Source organism: Gymnoscopelus braueri (assembly GCF_963280865.1).
Source record: "Gymnoscopelus braueri genome assembly, chromosome: 10".
In the NCBI taxonomy this organism is placed as follows: Eukaryota; Metazoa; Chordata; class Actinopteri; order Myctophiformes; family Myctophidae; genus Gymnoscopelus; species Gymnoscopelus braueri.
Window position 1 is genome coordinate 17,831,759 of NC_137611.1, and position 23,495 is coordinate 17,855,253.

The 23,495-nt window shown below is 41.9% G+C and overlaps 1 pseudogene across 1 annotated transcript; it reads left to right on the plus strand.

Annotated features, from left to right (window-relative positions):
• Positions 1-215: 215 nt before the first annotated feature.
• LOC308093409 (myosin heavy chain, fast skeletal muscle-like) lies at positions 216-21,041 on the plus strand (annotated as a pseudogene). Its single transcript has 37 exons — positions 216-422; positions 547-690; positions 795-951; positions 1,057-1,084; positions 1,239-1,347; positions 2,040-2,132; positions 2,238-2,301; positions 2,395-2,685; positions 4,262-4,400; positions 4,858-4,976; positions 5,092-5,241; positions 5,832-6,002; positions 6,620-6,920; positions 7,541-7,620; positions 7,719-7,806; positions 7,892-8,009; positions 8,449-8,572; positions 8,698-8,834; positions 8,955-9,210; positions 9,671-9,913; positions 10,913-11,089; positions 11,190-11,335; positions 12,028-12,118; positions 12,484-12,873; positions 13,515-13,641; positions 13,874-14,189; positions 14,332-14,515; positions 14,732-14,897; positions 16,386-16,510; positions 16,980-17,288; positions 17,382-17,585; positions 17,697-17,822; positions 18,712-18,882; positions 19,426-19,530; positions 19,636-19,731; positions 20,241-20,372; positions 21,021-21,041. The product of its transcript is annotated as a myosin heavy chain, fast skeletal muscle-like (transcript).
• Positions 21,042-23,495: the final 2,454 nt, after the last annotated feature.

Here is a 23,495-nt window from a genome sequence, read left to right on the forward strand (position 1 = left end):
TTTACCGAAAATAGCCGATCTACAAGTTTGTAGATCGGCTATTTTCGCTGCGCAACATGTTTTCATAGAAGACATGCTGGCTTCTATGGAATCCAAATAAAATCAGTCGTGGCGACTGAGAACTTTAATCCATAAACTTGGATTGGATCCCACATGAAGAGCACATAAGAGCTTTGCTTTTTGTTATTTCAGAGAAACCTCTATAAACCGCCACCATGAGTACGGACGCGGAAATGGCCATTTATGGCAAAGCCGCCATTTACCTCCGTAAGCCAGAGAGGGAGAGGATTGAGGCTCAGACCAAGCCTTTTGATGCCAAGACTGCCTGCTATGTGACACATCCCAAGGAGCTGTTCGTTAAGGCCACAATGCTGAGTAAGGAGGGTGGCAAAGTCACCGTCAAAATCCTTGACACCCAAGAGGTACCATACCATTAATATCCATCAGACATTCAGTAAAACACTCCATCAATGGAACATTGTTATAACTTTCATAATGTTTTGTGCACTTTGTGTTGTATAACTAATCTTATCCTGCAACTTTCAGACTGTAACGGTGAAAGAGGATGATGTGAGCCCAATGAACCCTCCCAAGTACGACAAGATTGAGGACATGGCCATGATGACCCACCTCAACGAAGCCTCTGTGCTGTATAACCTCAAAGAGCGTTATGCGGCATGGATGATTTACGTAAGAAACTTCAAAGCAATTAAATGCATAGAGTATAATGACATTAGATTGATCACAGTGGTTTTCAACCTGTGGGTCGGGACTAATCAATCATCTCCCCACAGACCTACTCTGGCCTATTCTGTGCCACTGTAAATCCCTACAAGATGCTGCCAGTGTACGACCCAGAGGTAGTGGCTGCCTACAGAGGAAAGAAGCGCATGGAGGCCCCACCCCACATCTTCTCTGTATCTGACAACGCCTATCAGAACATGCTCATTGGTACGTGTTACATAAACAGCAAGCGTTAAGCAGCTACTGCTAATTTCTTAAATTAATCAAATAAATATATGTTTTTCTTAACATGAACTTTTCTTGACCTTGCAGACAGAGAAAACCAGTCTGTCCTGATCACGTACGTGTTTGAAATTCGCAAAATGCATATTGTCAGTTCTACATCATGTTCTAATTGTCAATTCTAATTAGTCATGTTTTATTGTAAAATAAGCATGGCCTTTTGTTCATTAGACGGTAAAAGATAAAACATGTCTTCTTCTTCTTCTGTATAGTGGTGAATCTGGGGCTGGAAAGACTGTAAACACAAAACGTGTCATCCAGTACTTTGCTACGATTGCTGTAGCTGGAGGAGACAAGAAGAAGTCTGAGAGCAAAATGAAGGTATGAACCAACTGCAGTCTGAGCAGCTTATTGAGATTATTCATGTTTATGTTTATTCAGCTTTCAGCATGATCACAGGTTTAAAACGACAGGTGCCATTATTTTGCTGATTACAATATAAAACTTCAATCTCAATCATCAAAATTCATTGAAATGTCCTCATTAACCCATTAAAACCCGGAACATATACTGTGTCATTTTAGATTTTAGCTATAACCATTATTTTATACTTTGGGCTATTCAAAAATAAATAGCAGAGCTACAAGCTTGTAGATCTGCAATTATTTTCTATCGTGAAAGTTTGTGCAAATCTTTGAATATATATGTTTTTTAAAGTGAAAATTTTTAACTGAAATCTTTGCTTCTGGGGATTCTACAAATGTCTTCTAAATCCTAACAGTTAAACAAAAAAAAACTTATGTTGCTATAATATCAGTGGTTCTCAAACTTTTTTTATTTCAAGGACTCCCAAAATGTATGTATATTTTGCATGCAGCATACTGCACACGCACGCACGCACGCACGCACGCACGCACGCACGCACGCACGCACGCACGCACGCACGCAGGCAGGCACTCACGCACTGATCTGGAATTTCACATTATTTCTGTGCTCAACATTTCATTTGACTGACTGTCTTCCACTAAGTGTTCAGATGAATAAACATGTGTTCTGCAACCATCAACACACAGGGCTCTCTGGAGGACCAGATTATTGCTGCTAACCCTCTGCTAGAGGCCTACGGTAATGCCAAGACCGTGAGAAATGACAACTCATCCCGTTTTGTAAGTTCCATTATGCCAAATATTTTTAAACGTTTCATTTCTTCACTGTTTCTGTTTTCAGTTTCGATAATCGCTTCAGCAAAATGATAATTGTCTTCCATATAGGGTAAATTCATCAGAATTCACTTTGGCAGCTCTGGAAAACTGGCTAGTGCTGACATTGAGACCTGTGAGTATTGCCTAAAATATTTTAAGAGAATGTAAATGCTAATTTGTAAAAAGCAAAACAACAGCTCACTTTTTGTGCCTCAAACCTTTAAAGATCTGCTAGAAAAGTCTAGAGTGACATTCCAGCTTCCAGATGAGAGAGGTTACCACATCTTCTATCAGATGATGACCAACCACAAGCCGGAGCTCATTGGTAAGTCATAGAAATGATGTATGAATGAATTGGCCTGCACTATACCGAATGTATTGATTTACTAACATGGTTGTGTATTTCTCAACAGAGATGACTCTTATCACCAACAACCCATATGATTTCCCAATGTGCAGTCAGGGTCAGATCATTGTGGCCAGTATTAATGACTGTGAAGAGTTAGATGCTACCGATGTAAGTATTTTTTACAAATCAAAAAACTAAAAGGAATTCAAACTATGAATTAACCCATTAGGACCTGGAACGCATCTATGTCACTTTAGGTTTCTTTGGCTATTCAAAAATAGCAGATATACAAGCTCATAGCGCGGCACCGAGTGCCGCGCTATGAGCTTGTAGATCTGCTATTTTTGAAAAATCCAACAACATTTCTATGTTGTTTTCAGTTATTGTTGGCAGTCATGACAGCCAGTTCCCACCTGATGTTATGTGGGAGTTCTGACTGCTCCAGACGGTACTGAATAACTGCTAGCTTGCATAACATCTTCAGATTAGACATTACATCTAAGATATACAGGTAATCAGATATGGGCCGTAGTCCAAAGACGATAATACGATCTCCCACCATGCAACAAACAATCCTAGATATCCCACACGGGGCTTTTCCTTTGGGCTTAACCTTCTTCCATGAGCAGGTTTGTGGATTGAATTTCCACAGATCATTGAAGTTCTGGTTGTCCTTGTTGCCACCAAATATGTACAGCTCTCCATTGTAGTCAAAGGCTGAATGACAACAGCGTCCTTCTGGAAGAATCTGTGCAGAAGGTGTGCTCAGCCAGCAGTTGGTCTCTGTGTCAAACACTCTGATGTTGTTGTAGTATCCCCCCCCCCCGTAGCCCCCAAATACAAACATCTTAGTCCCGATGATGGTGGCAGAATGACCTGTTGAAGCAGGTGGTGGTGTTCCTCTGGTGTTAATTAAAGACCAGACCATTGTGGTGGTGTCCAGCTTGTAGATGTGATTATTGCGTCCAGTCAGCTGGTTGTATCCTCCATGAATATACATGACCTTCCTCAAGACACAGGCTGAGTGGCAGTGCCTGTCCTCTGGAACAGTACCAGAAATATTGGGTTTGGACCATCTGTGGTTGTCGACGTCAAATGAATAAAGCACGTTACAGTAAGGAATCCCCCCCCAGACATAGACCATATCTTCCACCAGAGCAGCAGTGTGGTGACTGCGCGTGCAGGGGACCTCAAGGGGACGTTTTCCTCTTCCAGTTGTCACTGGAGCCAACTTCACCCAGCGTAGAGACACAGTCTTCAATATGTAGACTTCAATCTGACCACTGTTGTTCATGTTACTGTTACTGTAACCTCTAAATGAGTACACCTTGTGTCCGACTGCCACAGCAGCGCAGCAGTAATTCCCATGTCCTCCTTTCAGATGTATCGTCCAGTGAAACATTTCACACACCAGCACCACTGAGAATCAGAGCAACTAATTTACAGAAGAGGTTAGAAGGCAGGGGATGTTGTTGCTACAATTTGCTGAAGGGAGTTCTGTTGGAAAATAGAAAATAAAACATTTAAAAGGACAATTGTATTGGATGTGATGACGATGTTGTGATGTCATTCCTTGATGACATCATTATATGGAATAGCTAATGACGTTACTCCTTACTGCTGAATCATCTGGTATGGAGATAATTACCTTCAGTCACAAGGAATGTATTTTTAAGAATCGCCACAGGTCTTAAAGGGTTAAGTTTTTTTTAAAGTTTTTTTTCACAAAATAATTACTCTTTAGGCTGCCATTGATATCCTGGGCTTTACTGGCGATGAGAAAATGGGCATCTACAAACTGACCGGTGCTGTTCTCCACCATGGTAACATGAAGTTCAAGAATAAGCAGCGCGAGGAGCAGGCTGAGCCTGATGGCAGTGAGAGTAAGTGAAACCTAATACATATCTCTGCTGTCCAGCTATGTCCAAAATATAAACTTTTCAGGAAGTGAACAAAAAAGAACTATTTACTGCCTCATCAAAGTTGGTATGGTGACTTTATACATTGTCTGATATACTTGAATGTGTCCTTATATTATCATCACTTTACCCAAATACAGCTCAAGTGCAGTCAGGGGGGTTTTTGACCATTAATGTGGAGATTGGGTGGTTTGACCGTCAGTTTGAGGAGGTTTAGTCTAGAAGTGCGTTTTAATATTTTTCATTGGTTCAATATTTGTAAAACCTACACACAGACGTCAAGGGTGTTCAATAACACTGATTCATAATATATATATATATATATATATATCTTTTGTTAGCAGAGGGTTGAGACGATCATTGCTATTAACATTACTCTAGTGTGTATCTGACGAACAATGTACTTAATTAATTCATACAGGTGCTGACAAAATTGCATACCTGCTGGGCCTGAACTCTGCTGACATGCTCAAGGGTCTTTGTTACCCAAGAGTAAAGGTCGGCAATGAGTTTGTGACCAAAGGCCAGACTGTGCCACAGGTGAGATACTGTACTACGTACAGTACAACATGCAATTCAAAATTTTAATTCATATCTGTGGACTGATATGAATCCGATTTTGGCATTCGTGAAACAACTTCTTTCTGTGTTCCAGGTCTCAAACTCAGTCTCTGCTCTGGCCAAGTCCATCTACGAGAGAATGTTTTTGTGGATGGTCATCCGTATCAACCAGATGCTGGACACCAAACAACAGAGAAACTACTACATTGGTGTGCTGGACATCGCTGGCTTTGAAATCTTTGATGTGAGTATTGCAATAATAGAGTATCTGTTCAAAGTTTTTCCAATGGTCTCATATATAATTTTAAAAAAAGATATCACTAGCTGCTCAGTTGCTAATAAGAACACATTTCCCCTTTGGGATCAATACAAGTATACTGTGTGCATCCCCTGTAATACGTACTATTGTAACACTTTAATGAATATTCTTCATCTATGTAAACAGCAGTAGTGGAAAAAGCACTCCATTTTGTTACTTAAGTAAAAGTATCAATAGCTTGAGCTTGTAGATCGGCTATTTTCAAATGGCCGAAATGTATATAGGGCTGAAGTGGTTAATGTATGTTTTGTAATAATCAAAATCTACAAAGTAACTTAAGTTTTCATATAATTGTAGTGGAGTACAATATTTGCCTCTGAGAGGTAGTGGAGTATAAGTAAAAGTACAGAAAATTGGAAATACTCCAGCAAAGTAAAGAATACCTCAAATTGTGGTACATGAGTAAATGTACTTAGTACGACTTTCCGCCACTGGTAAAGTACAACAGCATGGAGCAGCTGTGCATCACCTGTAATACTAACTATTGTAACACTTCTTCGTCTATATGTAAACAGTACAACAGCATGGAGCAGCTGTGCATCAACTTCACCAATGAGAAGCTGCAGCAGTTCTTCAACCACACCATGTTTGTTCTGGAACAAGAAGAGTACAAGAAAGAAGGCATTGACTGGGAGTTCATTGACTTTGGCATGGACCTGGCTGCCTGCATTGAGCTCATTGAGAAGGTCAGTTAACCCATCAACCTATTTAGCATTTAGACCTGGAAAGCCTGATACGTTGTCATACCTTTGATTCCGGGAAAGCATCTGTGTCATTTTAGTTGTTACTATATCGTTGCTGTCGGGCAGAAACCTCTCATCTCCATATTCTAACTTTTTGCGCTTTTTGGTAAATTAACGCCCTACTTGATCATACCACAGTGTCACACAAAAGCATCAAAAGTGGCAGATCTGCATGCTCGATTTGAGCTTGTAGATCTGCTACATGATGACACAGATGCTTTCCCGGTTTTAATGGGTTAAACACAATGAAATGGTGCATTTATATAGCGCTTTTATCCGAGGTGCTTTATAACGATTGTGCATTACATTCACCCATTCACACACACATTCAAACACCGATGGCAGAGGAAACCATGCAAGGCACCAATCTGCTCATCGGGAGCAATTAGGGGTTCAGTATCTTGCTCAAGGACACTTCGACACTAACTCTGGGGGAGCCCGGGATCAAACCGGCCACTCTACCTCCTGAGACACTGCCGCTCCTTAAAGACATTGTTTAAAGAATAAAAAAAAGACATTGTTTTACTCACTGTTTTACCCAATCTCCCATCAATCAACAGCCCCTGGGTATCTTCTCCATCCTCGAGGAGGAGTGCATGTTCCCCAAGGCCTCAAATACTACCTTCAAAAACAAGCTGTACGATCAGCATCTCGGAAAGTGCAACGCTTTCCAGAAGCCCAAGCCCGCCAAGGGCAAGGCGGAGGCCCACTTCTCCCTGGTCCACTACGCCGGCACGGTGGACTACAACATCTCTGGCTGGCTCGACAAGAACAAGGACCCGTTGAACGACTCTGTCATACAGCTGTACCAGAAGTCCTCCGTCAAACTGCTGTCTCTGTTGTACGCCAGTGTTGGTGAAGGTATATATCTTCTAAACCAGGGGTCTTCAATAGGGGTGTCCAGGACTCCTAGGGAGTCCTCAGAGATACTACAGGGGGGGCCACCAAATCTTTGTGTGATAGGATAATTATATTTTACATTAACCACTTGAACCCTAGCATCCCTATTCTGAGGAGAACTTTAGCCGAAAATAGCAGATCTACATGCTCACATCGGCTATTTTGGCAAAGAGGTTTGGTGTAGGAGGGGGGAAAAAGAGCAGACAAAGTGTAGGAGGGGGAAAAAAGAGCAGACAAAGTACAGAATGAAAGGTCAAGTTTACTAAGTATTGAGGGTTCAAGTGGTTAAATGTCGGAAAATACAATAAATCCAACATACACTGATGATAGTGCTGTCAAACAAGTCTATGAAGCCATCTATGAAATCTATGAAAATGTTTAATCTGCAACTCAATTTTATACAATATGTAGTAGTACTGTGGGAGCTCTCTGCTTCATCTCTCTCTCAGCTAAGGGGTCCTTGGGCTCAAAAACGTTGAAGACCCCTGTTCTAAACACTTACTTGAATACTGTCTTTTGTATCATACACAAGACAATCTAATAAATGCCCATCCCTAATATTCTCATTTTTGCACTTTCAGCTGCTGATGCTGGCAGCAAGGGAGGCAAGGGAGGCAAGAGGAAGGGAGGTTCCATGCAGACGGTGTCCTCTCAGTTCAGGGTAAGAAGAAACCGAACTGTCCAAACTACAGATACAACTTCTCATGGAATGAGGACAACAATATGCTAATTGTCTCCAATGTAATAATTACCATCTAGGAAAACCTTGGCAAACTGATGACCAACTTAAGGAGCACTCATCCTCACTTCGTGCGTTGCCTGATTCCCAACGAGAACAAGACTCCAGGTGAAGTATTGTTTTGTATAAACACATACACATGCAAAATAAGTGATACTAGTACAGGAAGAAATATTGTAAATTTTCATTTCAGGTCTTATGCAGAACTTCCTGGTTATACACCAGCTCAGGTGCAACGGTGTGCTGGAAGGTATCAGGATCTGCAGGAAAGGTTTTCCCAGCAGGATTCAGTATGGAGACTTCAAGCAGAGGTGTGATTAAGGAAACATTGCTGAGCCAGTTAAAACCCATTAAAACCGGGAAAGCATCTGCATCATTTTAGATTTTAACCACTTTAACCATCATTGTATACTTCTAATATTCAAAAATAGCAGATATACAAGCTATGAGCTTGTAGATCTGCTGAAAAATCGTGAAATGTGTACAAATGTTTGAATATATTTTTTAAAGCGAACATTTTTAACTAAAATCTTTGCTTCTGGGCGGTCCCTGGAACAAAATATCTTGAGATGGGGGTCGGCAGCCAAATACATATCATTTTGGGGGTCCCTGACACGAAAAAGTTTGAGAACCACTGATATAGAAACTTGTTAGGATTTAGAAGACATTTGTGGAATCGGGTCTTAATGGGTCAAATGTTAAGACAATGTGGTTCAGTCATAATTCTAAAAACAATGTATTTCTTATTAGATACAAGGTGCTGAATGCCAGTGTCATCCCTGAGGGACAGTTCATTGACAACAAGAAGGCCTCTGAGAAGCTCCTGGGCTCCATTGATATTGACCACACTCAGTACAAATTTGGACACACCAAGGTATTGCAGCATACAAGCAATAGATTTGCAAAAGCAAGATTCAAAAGCTCAATTAATCATCAAATGTATAAAGACAAGTATTTTTTCTATATAATAGCTGATAACTGTAATAAATCTTTTGACAGGTGTTCTTCAAAGCTGGTCTGCTGGGAACCCTTGAGGAAATGAGAGACGACAAATTGACCACTCTTGTGTCCATGACCCAAGCTATGTGCCGTGGGTTCCTCATGAGGAAGGAGTTTGTGAAAATGGTGGCACAGAGGCAAGAAAATAATACATGTTCACTCAATAATAAGCTAACAGAACAAAACCATGCGGAATAGTGGTAATAGTAAAATATTTGAAATAATCGGTTATTAAATTTCATTTCTCACTTTTCTAGAGAGGCTGTTTACTCAATCCAGTACAACATCCGCTCCTTCATGAACGTCAAACACTGGCCATGGATGAAGATCTACTACAAGATCAAGCCCCTCCTTCAGAGCGCTGAGACCGAGAAGGAGCTGTCGAACATGAAGGAGGACTTTGAGAAATGCAAGTCTGACCTGGCCAAGGCACTGGCTAAGAAGACGGATCTGGAGGAGAAGATGGTTTCTCTGCTCCAAGAGAAGAATGAGCTGCAGCTGCAAGTGGCCTCTGTGAGTGACCACAGCACTTAACTGTTAACTAATTACAACATCATTTTTGCTCACAAACAGTGTTAATTTTGTCGACTAAAACTATGACGAAAAAGGTTCGTTGACTACCCTTTTTCACTGACAAAAAAAAGAAGTAATAAAAACAAAGCTATGATGACGACAAAAATATATTGACAATTTCTTCAACAAATAAAAACTAGACTAAAACTAAAACTAGACGAAAAACTACACAAAAATAGCCGTTTTGGGCATACAGCTAAGTATAAATCAGGCATTACGACGCCACCAAGGCGAGACGTGAGAGGCTGAGAATTGGAGATGACGGATGAACTTTACGACACAAGTAACCACTTTATTCGTATGCATAATTCTCTTTAAAGATATGAACCTGCAGGGTACGCATGAAAGAGGGAGCGACCTATCCATAAAAAAATACTGAATATTCTTTTTGTAAATGCAGGAGTCAGAGAACAGTTTTGATGCTGAGGAGAGATGTGAAGGACTCATCAAAAGTAAGATTCAGCTGGAAGCCAGGCTCAAGGAAACGACAGAGAGGCTTGAAGATGAAGAGGAAATGAACGCTGAGCTGACTGCTAAGAGAAGGAAACTGGAAGACGAGTGCTCTGAGCTGAAGAGAGACATCGATGACCTGGAGCTCACTTTGGCTAAAGTCGAGAAGGAGAAGCACTCTACCGAGAACAAGGTTAGAATACATTCCAGTGGTGCAAAGTACATTTACTCAAGTATTTCCAATTTTCAATACTTTTACCTCTACTCCACTACGTCTCAGAGGCAAATATTGTACTTTTTACTCCACTACAATTATTTGAAAACTTTAGCTACTAGTTACTTTGTAGATTTTGATTATTATTACAAAACACGCATTAACCACTTCAACCCTATGCATGCTTAGGCAATTTGAAAATAGCAGATCGACAAGCTCTCAACGGTCGCTTTGCGACACGTTGTGAGCTTGTCGATCTGCTGTTTTCAAAGCCTTTTTATACATTTGGAAACTTGTGAAATGGGACATTCTGCAAAATGACTACTTTTACTTTCAGTACCAAAGTATATTTTAATGCGAATACTTTGGTACTTTTACTTAAGTACATTTCTAGCACCGGACTTTTATTTGTAACAGAGTATTTCTACATTGTGGTATTAGTACTTTAACTTAAATGTGAGCACTTCTTCCACCGCTGATACATTCAAACAACTAAGTCAGTGGTCTTCAACGTTGTTTTCAGACCAAGGACCCCTTAGCTGAGAGAGAGATGAAACAGGGACCCCACCCAATATTGTATAAAATTGTGGTGCAGATTAAACTTTTCATAGATTTCATTAATAGCTTCATAGACTTGTTTGACAGCACTATCATCAGTGTTGTGTTGGATTCATGTTAATGTGTATTTTCAGACATTTAACGACTTAAACACCCAATACTTAGTACTATATTGTATACAGTGGGAGGCGTTGTGAGCTTCTAGATCTGCTGTTTTGGGCTAAAGTTCTCCTCAGAATAGAGATGCTAGGGTTCAAGTGGTTAAAGTAAAAACAATATATATCCTATAACACAAAGATTTGGCCTGTAGTAACTCTGAGGACCCCTGAGAAGACCCCTGAACTAAGTAGTAGTAAGTTAGTAAAACTAACTAAGCAAATCATTCAGTGAACTCAACTTTTTTTTGTATCCTCCTTCCAGGTCAAGAATGTGACACAGGAGATGGCTTCTCAGGATGACAGCATTGCCAAGCTGACCAAGGAGAGGAAGGCTCTCCAGGAGTATCATCAACATGCACTGGATGATCTGCAATCAGAGGAGGACAAAGTCAACACTCTGAGCAAGGCCAAGTTTAAGCTTGAACAGCAAGTGGATGATGTAAGCGTCAATAATAGTTTCATAAATTGAGCCAATACTCCATGCAAGTGCATTTATTATGTATTTGTTTATTTATGTGCTTTTTATCACGGATATTTAGCTTGAAGGTTCCCTGGAGCAAGAGAAGAAGCTCCGTATGGACATTGAGAGGACCAAGAGAAAGCTTGAGGGTGACCTGAAGCTGAATCAAGAAAACTCGATGGACTTGGAAAACGACAAGCAACAATCTGACGATAGACTGAAAAAGTATGATCAAATCAAAAGGATATGATAAGATAAGATAAGATAAGATAAGATAAGATCTTTATTGATTCCGCAGGGAAATTCAGGCGCCAAAGACAGCGGTTAAGAACAGGTTACAGCTAGGGCAAGGAGAAAAAAAGTACAGTAGATACAGCATGATGGAGAGACATAAGATGCAGCATACAATATACAATATTTACAACACTATAATACACCCTCGGCGATCCTAGCATAGTGCAAGACAGATACAAGAGAACACACATAAGCATACAGTATTGGACTGCTCGTTATCGAGCAATTAGTACCAACATGATCCTTGTTATACCTCTTCATAGCTAACGGCATCACCTCCTTCCACGATGGAGCTAGCTTTCCTGACCAGCCAGTTCAGGTTGCTCGTGTCCCCGGCATTAATGCAACCCCCCCCCCCCCCCCCCCCGCATGCAATCGCAAAGAAGAGAGAGCTAGCCATTACAGACATGATAGAACACACGCAGCATCCTGTTACACACACCAAAGGACCTCAGCCTCCTCAGAAAGAACAATCTACTCCGGCCCTTGCTGTAGAGGGCAACAGAGTTGTCAGTCCAGACCAGTTGTTTGTTCAGGTGCACTCCCAGGAACTTGTAGCTATCCGTAAACTCCACAACCTCCCTGGAAACATTTTGTTAACGTGTGTTCATTGTGTTTTAAAGGAAAGACTTTGAAAACAGCCAGCTCCACAGCAAGATTGAGGATGAGCAGTCCATGAGTAATCAGCTTCAGAAGAAGATTAAAGAACTCCAGGTAGGTGATTAAAATGTCACTGCACTCACACCCTGACATCTGCTTGTTGGTATGGGCATCTGCTCAGTGGGGGGATCTGGGGGAAATAGTCTGTCATCTCTGCATACACTCCTGGTGAACCTCCTTGTTGTCAGGTGGGAAAAAAGCATCTTATAACCTTGAGGAGAAACGTGGTGGTCTACCTCCTCCTCAGCATTAGGGATGTTGGAAGTGGTAGTATGGAATTGGCAATGACTGAACCGGGGAGAAAATAGGGAAAAGTGTACCAAAAAGGCAAAAAAGTTGATATGCTGACAAAAGCTTAGATGCCATTAATATTTGTCAAGGCACGTGCACAAGTAAACCTTTTTCTTTCTCTACAACAGGCTCGTATTGAGGAACTGGAGGAGGAGACAGAGGCTGAACGTGCTGCCAGAGCCAAGGCTGAGAAGCAAAGGTCTGACTTTGCCAGGCAACTGGAGGAGATCAGCGAGAAGCTAGACGAGTCCGGCGGAGCCACCACCGCTCAGATCGAGATGAACAAGAAGCGCGAGGCTGACTTCCAGCAGCTGCGTCGCGACCTGGAGGAGTCCACCCTGCAGCATGAGGCCATCGCCGCCGCTCTCCGCAAGAAGCAGGCGGACAGCGTGGCCGAGCTGGGCGAGCAGATCGACAACCTGCAGCGTGTCAAGCAGAAACTGGAGAAGGAGAAATACGAATTTAAAATGGAGATTGACGACATGGCCTGCAACATGGAAGCTGTGGCTAAAAACAAGGTGAGGACATATCTCACCTTCTATACTTCTACTTGTATACAACACAATTTATGTTACGACCCCTTCTAGGGGTCACCAGGTGTAACACAAAATGATGTACTCCCTCCTTTCCGGTCCCCAAACACAGCCAGTCAATACCAGTTTAAAATCCCAAAGAAAAACATTTATTGTATAGTTTGAAAACACATGGGTAAGTTACCTCGGGTGGGCCCCCCTGCACATTGAAGCAAGAAAATCCGATGCTTATACCTTTAGCAAAAACAAAAGGACATAGATCTTACCTACTCTAAAGAAACACATGAACAAACTAAACAGGGAAAGAAAGGCCACCCACCCGCTGTACACTATATCACGTTTACACAAAATCTAAAACACAGGCAAACATAGAGACAGAAAGGATTGGTGTGGTTGGAGGCTGGCTAGGAGGAAGACATCTGTGGAACTGGGGACAGCCAGCTTCATAGTAGAGTCCACCAACACAGGAGCCAATCATCACCAGCAGGCTCCACCTAGTAGTTCTGAAACAAGATTCAAGATGCGTTGTGCTGTGGAATGTTGGTGCGGCAGACTCTGCCAGACTGTGCTGACAACAAACACAGCAGAAGGCAGAACATTTACCATTTTGATTTTCGCTGACATAGAGCAACCTGGAGAAGATCTGTCGTACCTTTGAGGACCAACTCTGTGAACTCATGGCACAGAACGACGAGACTCTACGCCAGAATAATGACCTTAATACACAGAGAGCAAGACTTTTGACTGAAAATGGTAAGTAAAAGTTTGTTTTCAGCCATTACCAATATCTGCACAGCCACCAACTAAGTCTATCTTTCAAAGTAATGTTAAAAGAAATTATCATTGAACTAATCACCTTTAGTATGTTTCTGCTTAAACGATTTCTAATTGTTTTACACACAACGGTTTGATTGTCATCCAGTAAAATGTACCTTAAAAACTGACATGACTAATGTATAATACTTACTGTATTTATTTTTCCCAGGTGAGTTTGGTCGCCTGCTGGAGGAGAAGGAAACCCTTGTCTCCCAGCTTACAAGAGGTAGAATGGTCTACGCCCAGCAGGTTGAGGAGCTGACGAGGCAGATAGACGAGGAGGCCAAGGCAAAGAACGCTCTCGCTCACGGTCTGCAGTCTTCCCGTCACGACGTCGATCTGCTCAGGGAGCAGTTCGAGGAGGAGCAGGAGGCCAAGGCGGAGCTGAAGCGCAGCCTGTCCAAGGCCAACGATGAGGTGGCTGCGTGGAGAGCCAAGTATGAGACCGATGCTATCCAGCGTACAGAGGAGCTCGAGGAGGCCAAGTACGTATAAACGTTACCAGGAAACGTCAATTCTAATTCACTGCAGTGGTGTAAAGTAACTAAGTAACATTTACTGTAAGTACTGTACTTATTCCTAAAATCATCAGCTTATCCAACTTTGCTGCTTTGTTCCATTAAACAGGAAGAAGCTTGCACAGCGCCTTCAGGAGGCCGAGGAGCGGATCGAGGCTGTGGACTCCAAGTGTGCCTCTCTGGAGAAGACCAAGCAGAGACTGCAGGGTGAGGTGGAGGACCTCATGATCGATGTTGAGAGGAGCAACGGCATGGCTGCCAACCTCGACAAGAAGCAGAGGAACTTTGACAAGGTTTGAAAACTGAGGACTGCCAAAATAAGTCACAGTGCAGGCGCGTGCAGGCATCATCACATTTATTTAAGTAGTACTAACATTTTGGTCCTGTTAGATATTAAATAAACAACATAAATTAAATGTTTCATTACTTTTTGATTAAAGTGTTATTTCAAAAAGTGTATTGTTAAAACACCTTTAACTGTTTCCTAACAATGAATCTGTTCATTCTAGGTTCTGACTGAGTGGAAGCAGAAGTTTGAGGAGGCACAGCGTGAGCTGGAGGGTGCTCAGAAAGAGGCCCGCACTCTCAGCACTGAGCTCTTCAAGATGAGGAACTCTTATGAGGAGGCTCTGGATCAGCTGGACACCATGAAGAGGGAGAACAAGAACCTCCAGCGTAAGGACCATGACTTTAACCCATTAAGACCCGAGGCAGATTCTAAAAACGCCTTCTAAATCCTACCTACGTTTTCTGAAAAACTTAAAACTATATCTTCTCTGTCCGTCTCTTCGGGATTCGAATTCAAAAGTAGCAAAAGTAGCAGATCGACAAGCTCAAACCGCTTTGCTTCGCGCTGCGTTTCGAGCTTGTAGATCTGCTTCTTTTGATGCTTTTGTGTGACACTGTAGTATGATCAAGTAGGGCATTAATTTACAAAAAAACACAAAAAGTTCAAATGAGATAAGAGGTTTTTGCCCAACAACGGCAATATATAGCAACAACTAAAATGACACAGAGGTGTTCCCAGATTGTTCCCAGGTGTAACAGGTCTAAATGGTTTAACAGAAGCAAAACTTTTTAACTTTTAAAACTTTATTTAATCAGGGGCAAAAACAAGAAACTCAGGGGCAAAACAAAGAAACTCAGTAAAAATCTCTTTTGCAAGGGTGACCTGGCTAAGAAAGAGTAGGCAGCAGTTCAAGACAAACTGTACATAAAGGTGTATTACCTTTAGGAAACATTTACACAGTATCAAATAAAGTGGTGATCATTAATAAACACAGAATAACATAGGCAGGAGAGAGTTCATCACTAAATTATTCATCAACAATTTAAAAGCTGGCAGTGAGATCAAATTTAAGCACATTTTGTATAGAATTGCATGTAGAGGGAGCAGATTGCATAAATGCCTTTTCACCAATCTCAGTATGTACATTGTGGACAATCAGTACGACTAAATCCTGGGAGCATAGATAGTAAACGGTAGTCTTTTTGCGAACGCAGCGGAAGGAGGCGCGCCTCCGCTCAAGTGGAGCTTACTATGAAACCGTGCTCGGGTTGTGTGTGTGTATTTTTGTGTGTATTGTGTGTGCAGTATTGTGTGCACTGCCTGTGTGCAGCCGCGCCCCCATGTGACTCACGCTCTCATTGGCTGCTGACAGATCTCAGAGTGCAACAGTGTGGCTGAAATCCGCCTGCCCCTGGGTGACTAATTACACTCCTCTGAGAGAAATATAGCAGCTACAGTCAAAGATAACACATCTAAAAGCATCTAGACGAGTTCATCTATTGGGATATCTAAGAATTCCATGTCATTTGTGCATATTTTAGGCCGGATGGCAAGTTGAAAACGCCTTAGTTTGAGGACAGTTTTACGTTTCTTCTTGCTATGTCATTTTCGAGCTGCGTTCGCTTCCCGCGTTCGCGCGTCTTACTTGTAAAAATATATATATCATTACAAAGATACTCAGGCAATGCTGTAGATCCAGATCAGCCTTGTAAATTAAGACCAGTGAGTGAGTCTGAAGTTCAGAGCAAACTTTACCATTAGTAATGAATTGGAGTAATGCAGTAGTCCCATGATAAAGTATACACTTTTGCATATTATATATATATATAGGCCTACATAAATCTTTTCTTTTCTTTTTTTAACTATTTAAATAGATGAGATTGGCGACCTGGCTGAACAGATTGGTGAGACTGGTAAGAGCATCCACGAGTTGGAGAAGGCCATGAAAGCAATGGAGACTGAGAAGGCTGAGCTCATGACCGCTCTGGAGGAAGCAGAGGTATGTCTTAGAACTTAATCTGTAGCGATAGTCTATGACAGTGGTTCTCAAGCTTTTTTTGTGTCAGGGACCCCCAAACATATTGGCCACGGACTCCCATCTGAAAAGGTATTGTGCCAGGGACCCCCAGCAGAGAAGATTGTTGTTAAAGAAATTCGAAATTATTCAAAATGTTCAAAAAAAAAATCATATGTTTAAAAAATTCTCAGAAATAGCACATGTACAAGCTCGCAGTGTGGCACGAAGTGACAGGTTGTGAGCTTGTCGAGCTGCTATTTTTGAATAGCCAACATATAAATGGCTAAAGTGGTTAAAATGATTGTGATGCTATGTCAACTACTTTTGCTGGGGACCCCCTGGAACCCCCTCAAGGTCCCTGAACCCCACTTTGAGAACCAATGGTGAAAAAAGTGAAGAAAAAAATCCATTCACTAAAATTATTGAAATGAAAACTGAATTCTCTTTCCAGACTACTTTGGAGCACGAAGAGTCGAAGATTCTTCGTGCGCAGCTGGAGCTGAACCAGGTGAAGGGTGAGGTGGACAGGAAGCTGACAGAGAAGGACGAGGAGCTGGAGCTGATAAAGAAGAACAGCCAGAGAGTCATTGACGCCATGCAGAGCCAGCTAGATTCTGAGATCAGGAGCAGAAACGAGGCCCTGAGGATCAAGAAAAAGATGGAAGGAGACCTGAACGAGTTGGAGGTTCAGCTGAGCCACGCTAACCGCCAGGCTGCTGAGTCCCAGAAACAACACAGAATTGTCCAGGGACAACTCAAGGTAGTTTTCATAGCTGTGGAATCAATACAACAGAACTACAAAAAAAAACACACACAGAAAAGTTAATGACATTTCATTATTCTGTCTTCTCAGGATGCCCAACTGCAGCTTGAGGTTTCTCTCAAGGCTGAAGATGGCCAGAGGGAACAAGTCACAATGCTAGAGCGCAGAAACTTCCTGATGATGGCCGAGATTGAGGAGCTGAGAGGTGCCCTCGAGCAGACTGACAGAGTCCACAAGATGGCAGAGCAGGAGTTGATTGATGCCAGTGAGCGTTTAGGACTGCTGCACTCTCAGGTGAGAAGAACATTCCTTACTTTGATCTCTTTTCAGATTATGTTTTTCTTCAGATTTGCATGGTAATCAGACACTAGCTCCTGGATAATAACTGCTCTTTCTCTCCTTTAGAATACAAGCCTTCTGCACATCAAGAAGAAGACTGACGCTGAGCTGGCTCAGGTCCAGGGTGAGGTGGACGAAATTATTCAGGAATTCAGAAGTGCAGAGGAGAAGGCCAAGAAGGCCATCACTGATGTAAGCAGAATGTAAAATAATTACAGTACATCATCTTATAAAAAATACATATACCTAATTGTTTTTGTATTGCTGCTACCCTGAGCAGGGCTCCCTCGTTAAAGAGATCTTGTATCTTGTAACGGGACCTGTATAAATAAAGGTCAAATAAAATAAAAGATCTCCAAATCTGAGGCTGTGGTTCTCAGCAGGAAATCGATGGATTGTGCACTCCAAGTAGGGAACGAGACTTTAAGTATGTCGGGGTCTTGTTCTTGAGTGAGGGGAGGACGGAGCAGGAGATCAGCCGGAGAATCGGAGCAGCAGGACCGGTATTGCAGTCGCTGTACTGCACTGTTGTGACAAAAATAGAGCTGAGCCAGAAGGCAAAGCTCTCGGTATACCGAGCAATCTTCTTTCCTACTCTCACCATATGGTCATGAAGTGTGGGTCATGACCGAAAGAAGAAGATCGCAGATACAAGTGGCCGAAATGTGTTTTCTCAGACGGGTGGCTGGCCTCTCCCTTAGAGAAGTTCTGTCATCCGCGAGGGCCTCGGAGTAGATCCGTTACTCCTTCACTTGGAAAGGAGCCAGCTTAGGTGGTTCGGGCATCTAGTACGGATGCCTCCCAAGCGTCTCCTTAGGTAGGTCCTCACTGCACGTCCCACTGGAAGGAGACCACATGGCAGACCAGATAGGGGGATTATATCTCCACACTGGCCTTGGAACGCCTCGGGATTCCCCTCGGGAAGTGGCTAATGTTGCACGCGAAAGGGAAGTCTGGAGCTCTCTGCTGAAACTGTTGCCCTCCTGACCCTACTCTGGATAAGCTGTTGAAGATGAATGGATGGATACAATAAAATACATATATAAAAAACATAATATAAAACTGTTCCCTCGTATCTTAGGCCGCCATGATGGCTGAGGAGCTGATGAAGGAGCAGGACGCCAGCGCTCACCTGGAGAGGATGAATAATAACCTGGTGGTCACGGTCAAGGACCTGCAGTATCGTCTTAATGAGGCTGAGAACCTGGCTATGAAGGGTGGCAAGAAGCAGCTTCAGAAACTTGAGCATAGGGTAATTTTAATTGTGTTCATTTTGACGGAACATTTATTTATTATTTATTTAGTCATAGTCTTTTGAATAAAATTCCTTTTAGTTTTAGTCATATTTTCGTCATCTGAAATGTTTTAGTTTTAGTCTAGTTTTAGTTGACTAAATATCTCTTAGTTATGTCCTGATATGTCTTAGTTCTGCTGGATCTCTTCTCCACTAGTCCCTCCATAACATTATAGTCTAGTTTAAATTTTTTGACGAAATTGTCAATAATACTGTACATTCAGTCATCATTTTAGTCATCATAGCTTAGTTTTTATTTCGTTTTTATTTCGTTTTCGTCAGTGAAAACGCACATAATTTCGTCATAGTTTTAGTCGACGAAATGAACACTGTATCGTACCATTAACAAGGACCTTCGTGATTGACATCTAAATACTAAGTGCACATCAATGTATGAGTTGTTCTTTCTTTACTTACATAGCCATGTCTTCATACCGTATTAAAAAAAAACTATTGCAACCTTAATAATATGTGTACGCTACACACTCTATTCTTTCTCAGGTGCGCGAGCTTGAAGCCGAAGTCGAGAATGAGCAGAGACACGGTGCCGATGCCATAAAGGGAGTTCGCAAGTACGAGAGGAGAGTGAAGGAGCTGTCCTATCAGGTACATTATGAGACTTCCCATGTCTGTGAATCTGAAACAAGGGAATGAAAATAACATAACTGTACAAGCAGCTCATAAAATAAAACATTTGTCACTTTATTTTAGACTGAGGAGGACAAGAAGAACGTTAACAGACTGCAGGAGCTGGTGGACAAGCTGCAGTGTAAAGTGAAGGCCTACAAGAGACAGGCGGAGGAGGCTGTAAGTAATAATCATGCAATTATAGGCCTAGAACAAGTGGTTCTCAACAAGTGGTTCTCAATCTTTTCAGGCCGCGACCCCCCAAAATAATCATATTTGAACTGGGGACCCCCCAAAATAATCATATTTGAACTGGGGACCCCCCAAAATAATCATAATTGAACTGGGGACACCCCGAAATGATCATATTTGAACTGGGGACCCCACACTTGGTGAAAATAGCAGCTATACAAGCTCACAACTCCTCGCGTTAGATTGGCTATTTTCAAACTTTTTGCCTCTTTCTTATATTCTTTGCTTTTTTGTTTTTTTTTTATTAAAAAGGTTACTTAAATTGTCACTTCACTGTCATCTGGGGACCCCCCCCAATCATGTGGGGACCCCCGGGGTCCCGGCCCACAGTTTGAGAACCACTGGCCTAGACCATCACCTAAAATCCATAACAGTTCCTGTGATAGTCACAATGGAGATGCTGGAATTTGTTACATTTCACAATCTCTAACTTACAGGAGGAGGAGGCCAACTGTCACGTGTCTAGGTTCAGAAAGGTGCAGCATGACCTGGAAGAGGCTGAGGAGCGCGCTGACATCGCTGAGTCGCAGGTCAACAAGATGAGAGGCAAGGGCCGTGACTGTGGAAAGGTAAAAGATGATTACAGGGACTATTTATGTTATTTAAAGCAGCACAATGTAGTTTGGGATATCAGTGGCCACTTAAACATGGCAGCCAACGTCGTTGACTTCATTACCCAAGAGTCTCTGCAAGCATGTCCGGCGAGGACGCGCTGTGATTGGCCAGTCTTCGCTTTGACTGGCAGTTCTGCCTTGCCTTGGCATTATATGCCAGGATGAAAGTAATACAGTCAAGCCCCTAGCAGGGACTCCCCTGAGTCTATACATTTATGGAAGGATGATTGTTATTGCTTAAACAGGTAACTTTATAATTTTGTGGGACATAATATGCTATATAGTTGTTAAGAAGTTACATACAGTAGGGTTGCTTTAAAGGTCCACTTGTTATCCTAGTTACCACTATTATTATCCAAGTACAAACAATACTTGTTTGTACTTGCAGTACAAACTGCAGTACAAACAATACTTGTTTTCTTAGCAATTCAATTCCTCGACCAAAATGTACCGTGTTGTTTGTTGACTCACTTTGTGAGTAGCTCTGGAAGGGTGTCAGCTAAATGGCTATGTTGTAAATGACAGATCTTTAGTCAAATTAGATTTTTAATCAATTATTAAATGAGATGTTTACTCAATACTTATTTCCTATATCTTCTACAGGGCAAGGACATGGATGAGTAAGAAGACCACTGCCAGAGATCAAGAATCAAGAAACCACAATGTCATCAAATACTAATGTTTGAATGTACTTGGTAATAAAAATGTCTAATTTAAATGTGTCTCTCAGACTTGAATTCTGTATATCTTATGACTCGATGGATTGATGGATGGATCGATCGTCTATCTGTCTGTCTGTCTGTCTATGTTACATAGTGTAACTCATCAAGCGGTACATAGCAATTGTAGCAACTGAGATAAGATACGATAGTAGCAAAGCAAGTAAGCTATAAAGTTAGTTAACTTACTAGCTACTCCACTGGTGATGATTGTCCTACATTTCTATGGGCCTCTTGTTACTTGCATATCTAACTTTGGTTAAAGATGTGACTGCTTTTATCAAGCATGGCTAAGCTTAGAGTTATACATGTAGTTCTATATTCATTCTGGCTGTTAAAGCCATACATCCCAAGGGCAATCAAAGCTCCATTCTGACTCAAACACAACATTCTAACCACCGTGTATCGAACTACCCGTGTACGGGAGTTTGCATCTGCAGAACCACAATGCAGCTCGTTCTTAGTGTTTTTATCTTTATCTTTGTAAATATTTACAGAAGCCATTTTAATGCGTCAATCTAGAAATGAGTACAGCTGTCAGTCAGCTGCAGAGCTGATAGTTGTGTCTTTTACACAAACGTATATCAACACATCATGTTTTGTGTTCGCCTAAAAAGGTTCAAAGTTATAAAAAATAAATCATATAATAGGGAGTCGAGTAAAATTCTTTGTTTCTTATCAACCCATTAAAACCGGGAAAGCATCTGTGTCATTTTAGATTTTAACCACTTTAACCATTATTATATACTTTGGCTATTAAAAAATAGCAGATATACAAGCTAATTTTTTACACATTTTTGAATATATATATTTTTTTTATCGAACATTTTTAACTACAATCTTTGCTTTTGGGGGGTCCCTGGAACAAAATATTTTGAGATTGGGGGGTCGGCGGCCAAATACATATAATTTTGGTGGTCCTTGACATGAAAAAGTTTGAGAACCACTGAAATAGCAAAATAAGTTTTTCAGAAAACTGTTAGGATTTAGAAGGCATTTAGAAAGGGGGTTAACTAGGGTTAACTACAGTGGTTCCCAACCTTTTTCCTTGGAGCCCCCCCCCCCTTCTAACATCAAACAAACAAAAGCTGAAACCCCCTGCATGTTCACGCACATGATAAATAAAGGGATATTTACACGCAACCCATGAACATGGGTCCGCCACCCACTGCTTGGGAAACACTGGTATAGAGAATATCGTCTCTGTCGGGTAGAAACCATCCAAAACTGTTACTTTTCACTGTTCAAATAAAAAAACAGCAAAGGTAGCAGATCTATGTTTCGTGCCACGTTTCGCGCTTGCAGATCTGCTACGTTTGATGCTTTTGTGTGACGCTGTACTGTAGTATGATCACATAGGGCATTCATTTGCGAAGTATTTGAGCAGGTGACGTCCTTGAGGTATTTCAGTGAGGAGTGACCGTCATCTGTTGCTGTCATTCAGACTAGATGACCCCCAAAGATGCAGGGAGACATGTGCATGTGACACCTGAGGTGCTCGAAAACAACAGATTGCTTTGAAATGCAGTGGTGGGAAAAGTACTCAGAATTGTTACTTAAATAAAAGTGTCAATACCATGATGTAGAAATTCTCTGTTGCATGTAGTCGAGTAGAAGTATAAAGTATCATAAAAAAGGAAAATACTGAAGTAAAGTAAATGTACCAGTCAAAATTGGACTTAAATTGGTAAAATACTTGAGTACATTTAATTGGTTACTTTCCATGCACCACTGTTGAAATGTGTCAGCATCGGTCAAGGAGAATATTGTCCATTGATCGTCATCATCAGAAATTAGTTTGAAGAAAAACTATTGAATGTCAGTATGTTGAACATTTCAAGTTACAACAGTGAAACTTCAGCTACATATGGGCACCAAGCCCACCCCACAAAGGACACAGAACCCCATCCCCCAACACACACGCACGCACACACGCACGCACGCACGCACGCACGCACGCACGCACGCACGCACGCACGCACGCACGCACGCACGCACGCACGCACGCACACACACACACACACACACACACACACACACACACACACACACACACACACACACACACACACACACACACACAGAGAGAGAGAGAGAGAGAGAGAGAGAGAGAGAGAGAGAGAGATGAGAGAGATGGGTGGGTGGGTGGGTGGGTTTGTGGTTGAAGGTGTAGTGGGAGGTGGGAGGGCACCATAGGGGGGCACTGCCCGTGAACTGTTATTTCTAGAATTAACATCTTGGACACTTTCCAAGACCCCCGGTCTGTAACCATAGAGATGTGGACAATAGCATTCGCTGTGCAGTTCCTCCGTTGTGTAACTACGGGAATCCACTAAAGTAAACTAAATTACTGTCCTTT